The sequence below is a fragment of the Anomalospiza imberbis genome, unplaced genomic scaffold, assembly GCF_031753505.1.
Source record: "Anomalospiza imberbis isolate Cuckoo-Finch-1a 21T00152 unplaced genomic scaffold, ASM3175350v1 scaffold_330, whole genome shotgun sequence".
In the NCBI taxonomy this organism is placed as follows: Eukaryota; Metazoa; Chordata; class Aves; order Passeriformes; family Viduidae; genus Anomalospiza; species Anomalospiza imberbis.
The window spans coordinates 16,908-23,715 of NW_027099950.1; the positions used below are offsets into that span (position 1 = coordinate 16,908).

Genomic DNA, 6,808 nt, shown 5'->3' on the forward strand with positions numbered 1-6,808 from the left:
AGGGGGTCGATAGACTATCTGCTTTCGCTGCCGCTGCTGCTGCCGCTGCTGCTGCCACTGCTGCTGCCGCTGCAACTGAAGCTCCGGGGCCGTTTGTCCCCGTGTCCGTTTTTCCGTTGCCCGCTCGCCCCCGCGCCCAGCCCCCCGCTCCCCAGGGGCAGCCCCTGAGCCTGTCCAAACACGGGAACTTTGCCCTGTTCAGCCCAGACCCAGAGTCTGGACTCCTGCACAGGGGCATAGGTATCACCTTGAGCGCTGCTGTGCCTTGTCCCCGCTGAGGATCAAACCCTATCGGAGCACATTCCCTGAATGCAGAATTTGTACCTTACCCAGGCACTGCACTTACCTCTCCAGCAATGATTAAAAAAAACAAAAAAAAACCAAAAAAAACCCTAAAGAAAAAAAAAAAAAAAAAAAAAAAAACAAAAAAACCAAAAAAAAAAAACCCAAAAAAAAACAAAACGAAAATGGGGAAGGCAAACTGTGAAACTGTGTGTAGCTCATGGTATTTTACAGGGTCTAAAATTCGCCAAGTAATGAATCTTAGAGATGAGATCTATTTGGATTAAGGGGATGGAGCAGTAGTTCAAGATGGAAAAGAGGAGCATAAAAAAAACAGAGAAAAACATCTTCAGTTGTTTCTTGCCATTTTCATTTCATTTCTTAAAAGCTGTTTCAGTTTTCCCAGAATCTTCTCCACACTCCTGTTTGCTCTTTCCAAGAACCTTTCCTGGAGAACAAGGTGCAGCTTCTGTCACAAGATGTGCCACCAGCTGCAGTTTCTCTTGGCTTTCCACAACGTGTGTGCAGCTCAACTCTTGCAGCATAGCAGGGCAAATGTTTGAAGGATTTGACAGCTTGTTCTTTCTTTTCCTTGTGGGCTGGGCAGTTGTGCCATTGGTAAGGTTTTCATTGTTACTGTTTTACCCTAAGAAACCATGAGGGGGTACCAGGAATTGTCAGGGAATGCAAGCCGGACTGAATGCAGAGAAAGAATCTGCAGAGCCTGCAGCCAGAAATGGAGAGCTGTGTGATAATCATTGCAACATCCCCATGGGCATCTTGAAAGTGATCTAGAAGATGAAAATGCTCTGACAGAGGGCATTTGTTTCTGAGTTCAGTGTAGAGGATTCCACATCTAGTGCATTGGTTCATAAATCAAGAGTTCAGTCAGTTCATGGAAAGCACCAGAACAAGCACTAGGACTGGGACACACTGGGAGCCACTGGAAATGTGCTGGGGGTAACTGGGACCACGCTGGGGGCAACTGGGGACAAGGGTGAGTGACTGGGGCCCTGCTGGGAGAGACTGGGATCATACAGGACTCATACAGGGATCGTACTGGGAGTGACTGGGACTAATTTAGGGGCAACTGGGAGAACTGGGAAAACACTGGATGGCACTGGGAACAACGGGGACAGCGCTGGGGGCAAATTGTATCATAATGGGGAGTGACTGGCAGCAACTGGGCTCCTGCTGGGAGCAGCCCCTGGCGGCCCCGGGAGCCCTGCACCCCTTTCCTGGCCATGCCGGCCCTCCAGGCCCCAGAGCCCCCTTTTCCTTCACCCAGAGACCCCCTGGACCCCTATTCCTGCCTTTCCTAGCGCCCAGCCCCTCCTTTCCTCAACACCGAGGACATCTGAGACCCCTATTCCCAGCCAGCCTGGGTTTTCCCACCTTTTGCTGGGAATGGGGACACCGGGGACCCTTGCAGTCCTCTTTGCTGATGATAGTGACACAATTAAGCTCGCCCAAACTCCTCCTGGATCTCCCCTAAGCCCCCAGTGGGGATTCCTGGGAGTTCCCCTGTGTTTACCCTTTCCCAGGACTTTGGGGGTCCCCCTGACCTGTCCGTGCACCCCCAGATTTCTTCCACAGCCCCCTGTGATGGTGGGGGTGGGGGCCGAGTGCTGGTGCCCCCCTGCCTGCAGCAGATCCAACGGTGAGGGGAGTTTGGGGGGGTCCCTGAGCACTTGGGGTCCCCTGGGTTTTGGGGTGACCCCCGGGCCCCCCAGGATCTCCCTGAACACGCTGACGCTGCCCGTGCGCAGTGAGAAGGTTCATACCCGGCACGGGGTCCCAGCTCAGTCACCGGCATCGCCCAGGAACCCCCAAACCCTCCTGGGACCCCCAAACCCCCCGGGACACCTCGACCTCCCCGGGACCCCAAAACCATCCCTGGGCCGTCCAAAAACTCCCCAAGACCGCAAAAACCCCACACAGACACCCCCCAAAACCCTCCCAGGACATCAAAATTCCCACAAGACCTCCCAGCACGCCCCAGACGCCCATGAGAAGGTTCGGTCCTGGCAGGGGTTCCCCATCTCTGTCACCAGCAGGTACCCCAAACCAGCCTTGGGTTCCCACTGGGATTGCCCAATCCCCCCCTTTGGGAATCCCTAAAACCCCCCTGGGAATCCCCCCAAAATCCACCAGGACCCGAAAAACCCTGGATATAGACAAAACCCCCCCAGGAATTCTTCAGGGAAGTTTATACTCAGCACGGGGTCCCCATCACCATCATCGGCATCACCCGGGTACCCCCAGATCCTCTCGGGACTCCCAAACCCTCCTGGGACCCCCAAACCCTCCCAGGTACCCCTAAATCCTCCCAGGACTCCCAACCCTCCCCGGGCTCCGCTGCCGGAATCAGCAGGAGTGGTGTTCGCCTCTTCAGGGGAGTTAGAGTGGGACCCGACCAGAGCGGGGGCCCTTAAACCCCAAAAATCCACCCTGGGGGGCAAAACATCCCCTACAGCGGCTTGGAGTGAGTCCCCCAGAAAAATGTCACTTAAAGCCATCATGATCACCCCTGAAAAGGGGCTTGTGGGGCTGTGGCCCCACAAACACCTGAAAATGGGGAGGAAAAAACACCCTTGAAATGGTGAGGTCCCCCCAAAAATCCTTAAAAAGAGAAAAACTCCTCTTCAGAGGGGCCTGAAGACCCTTCAGGGCCCTCGAGGAGGGACAAGATCCCCTCCTCTGCTGGGGCCTCTCTGAGCCGGGAGCTCTCCCGTTGGCGGCTGCCCTCGGGGGAGCCCCGAACGACGGCGGCTCCTGGGCTGAGCCCCCCTCAGCCGGGGCTGCGGAGGGAACTGGGGGGCCTGGGACGGGGCCTGGGGGTCCTGGGGTGACCTGGGGGAGCCTCAGTGGGTCCCACCTCCCCCTGTGCCCCCTCTCCCACCCCCTTCCAATTGTTCCCCCCAAACCTCCGCTTCCCCAGCTGGGTTTGGGGTGCTGCTACCAACACCCTGACCCACAGGGTGTCAGGTCGTGTTCTGACTCTGTCAGCAGTTTGGTTTTTTTGTTTGTTTGTATTATTGCAGTTATCTTTTAAGTTTTTCTAGTAAAGAACTGTTATTCCTATTCCCATATCTTTGCCTGAGAGCCTTTTACTTTCAAAATTATAATAATTTGGAGGGAGGGGGTTTACATTTTCCATTTCCAGGAAGGCTCCTGCCTTCCTTAGCAGACACCTGTCTTTTCAAACCAAGACAGATTTTGGTGCCCAACCTGCAGCCCGAGGGCATCGAGAGGAAAAGGGAATAACAGTTCTTGAGGAACCTAATTTTTGTGTGCTGCTATAGAAACCTCGTTAAGCGACACCATGCGGTCCAGCTTACCCTGGTTTGGGTAGCAGCACATGGTTGTGGCTGTACCAGCGCCCCCACCGACCTCCAGCCCTGGGAACCTGGAGCAAGCGGAAACCACAACTTTGCAAATGCTACCTGTGCCTTTAGCAAATGGAAAGAGAACTGGGGTGTGAAAAATAAAGCTTGTTTATTTTCAGAAAAACAGCAAAGAAAACACAGAACACATTTACATTGTAAGAATATTTGTAACAACAACTATCTATGGAACGTATATACCCAAGAACATATCTAACAAAAGTCTATGAAACGTATTTACAGAAGCCAAAAAGAAGCCCCAAAACCTATAGCCTAAAGACAACAACAAACTCCACAACGTATGTACAAAAGGGTGGCATCTCTGTCCGGGATCTCCATCATCCTTGAGGAAAAGCAAGAGGCACAGTCACTCCAATCAGGCAGAGAGGGCTCTTCCATGTGCCCCCAGGCTGGCCCAGCAAGCGCAGCACAGGCTGGGGATGGCCACCAGAACCCAATGCACCGGGTCCCACATCCCTGAGCAGGGACCACCCAGCCCAGTCCCAGCCTGGCAGCAGGGGACCCGCTCTGCCTGTGGGGACCACATGCCTGTCCTGCTGCTGGTATTGCTCTTCATCCCAAGATCATGGCCTCTTCCTCATCTTTCTCATCAATGTCCATGTCCTCAAGGTACTCTTCCATTTCCACGTCCATCTCCTCTTCCACATCTACCTCCATCTCTTCTTCACCACTCTCTTCTCCATCCACTTCCATCTCCTCCTCAGTATCAATCTCCATGTCCACCTCCATCTCTTCCTCTCCACTCTCTTCTCCATCCACTTCCATGTCCTCCTCAGTATCAATCTCCATGTCCACCTCCATCTCTTCGTCTCCACTCTCTTCCCCATCCACTTCCATCTCCTCCTCGGTATCAATCTCCATGTCCACTTCCATCTCTTCGTCTCCACTCTATTCCCCATCCACTTCCATGTCCTCCTCTCTATCAGCCTGCATGTCCACCTCCATCTCGTCCTCTCTCTCGGTGACAGCCTGCAGAGGTAGAAACACCTCAGAGTGGGGTCCCTGTCCCACCCCATCCCCACAGAATTCCAGCCCAGCCGGGCAGCTGGGGGGTGTCCACCTCCATGGAATGGCACCGTACCTTCCTCAGGACAAATGTGAGCATCCTGCAGGGACGGATGACAAAATCCAGGCAACAGAGAGCTTTCAGGACTGATGGGAGCATCAGGGCGCAGGTGACCAGAAGGGTGACAGGGAACATGGTGAAGGGTGAGCTGGCACGAGGGCTGGCACAGGGTGGGCTGACACAAGGGCCAGTGGTTGTGTTGTGCTCTTTGCTGGACGCTGGAGGTTCCATCTGGAACATCACATCTGTGACATCACAGTGGATCTAAAGAGCATCTTGTTCCGAGCTGAGCAATCTTCCCCAGCCCATGCTGCTCACAGCCCTGTTGCCAAGGATGGGGCATCCACAGCCTGGGCCAGTGCCTCAGCAGCCTCCGTGTAAAAGAGCAGCTTCCTCAGATCCAACTTCAGTCAGCCTCCTGCAGTTGAAAGCCATCCCCCCTTGTCCTGTTGCCACAGGCCCGGCTGAACACTGTCCCCATCTTTCCTGTGGGACCCTTCCAGTCCCGCAGAGCTGCAGTGAGGCCTCCCCAGTGTCTCCTCTTTCCAGGCTGAGCATCCCCAGCCCCACTTGGACGGCAGTCAGGTAGATCAGGGGGAGTCAAGGCTGAAGTCAAATAGCATCAGGAACTGAGAGGTGGAAGCTTTAGGCCCAGGTTTGCCTCTATAATAACAGTGGAGGGGAAGATGGTGGGACACTGGCTCTGTTCTAACCGGTGAATATTTCCTTTTTTTTTTTTTTTTCCTTCTTTTCTGTCATGCTGATGCAGGTGTTGCTGTTTGCAAGGAAGCTTGGCACATTATCCATTGTCTTCTCCATTTGTGAAACACCGAGCAGAGTCTGGGCAGGCTGATGATGCAGAGCAAAACCTGCAAATACACCGGTGATCCTGAGCCTGGAGGATGCAGCTAAACCCGGCCAAAAATAATTTCTGGAAAGTCAAGCCTGGTTTACATTTTCTTGAGTTTGGCTATGCCAACTTCACCAGTCATTCATAAAAAAGCAAACATAAAGCTCAAACCAAAACAGACAAAAACCCAAACAAACAAACCCACGCAAACCAATCAAACAAATAGATAAAAAAACCTAATAAAACCAAAGAGAATGAGGAGTTAGTATTAGTTGTGAGGATATCACAACAGGCAAATGGCTGCTTCTCACAGGATCACCATGAAAAGACACATATAACAGCTGCTCCAAGATATAGCCAACAGGAGAACTGTAAAAGTGATACATGGCCACTTTGGGGGCAGCTCCACATTAAGGTGAAGGATGAGCACACAGTGGTACAGATCCAGCATTCCTCACCCTCCAGGCTGCTGTGTGCTCCTGATGATGCAACTGAGAGCTTGGATAGCAGCAATGACAAACCTGCCTCTGGAATCAAAGTAGCCCCTCCTTTCTCCCCTGAACAATCAGCAAATTTCTTGGTTCACTGATGCCTCTGCCAAACGAGAGGGGAAGGTGTGGAGATACAGGGCAGCAGCCCCCCACATTTCCTCTGGTGAACTAGTTATTACTGGGGGAGAAAGCAGTGCTCAGGCCGGGGAGCTGATAGCAGTTTGGAGTGTTTCCCAGCGTGTGGCACAGAATACCTCTCTTGTCTGTATCTACTCTGACTCCTCTGCTGTGCACCAAATGATCCCAACAATCCAGCACATTACCCTGGCCAACCTGTTCTGCTGGACCTCCCTTACTCTAGGGCTAGTACCACTTGTGCTAACACCCCCTCTGAATAAATATGCATGTGAAGCCTCTGGTGCTCTAGGGAAAGAGCATCGCATCAATACATGCTGGATAATTCCATCATTCTAACTTTTCTGCCTCTCGGGGGCAGGATTCTGTTGTGTTTACTTTTACGGAAGAACTCTGAGGGACATGAAGACCACCTAAACCATGATAAAACTGGTGATACTTTTCTGCATCCTGCCACAACCCCATGGCCAGAAACCAGCTGAGTGGTCTGAAATAATTGTGGTAGCATGCAGAAAAAAAGTAAAAGGATCTTTTGAAGCACAAAAAGGTTTGTACGCACCCAAGCGTACAGGACTGG

At 52.6% G+C, this 6,808-nt stretch overlaps 1 long non-coding RNA gene across 1 annotated transcript; it reads left to right on the forward strand.

Moving 5' to 3' along the window:
• Positions 1–5,175: 5,175 nt before the first annotated feature.
• LOC137466610 (uncharacterized) lies at positions 5,176–5,974 on the forward strand. The gene is made up of 2 exons (XR_010995242.1): positions 5,176–5,410; positions 5,525–5,974. It is a non-coding gene; the product is annotated as an uncharacterized lncRNA (long non-coding RNA).
• The last annotated feature ends 834 nt before the right edge of the window (positions 5,975–6,808 follow it).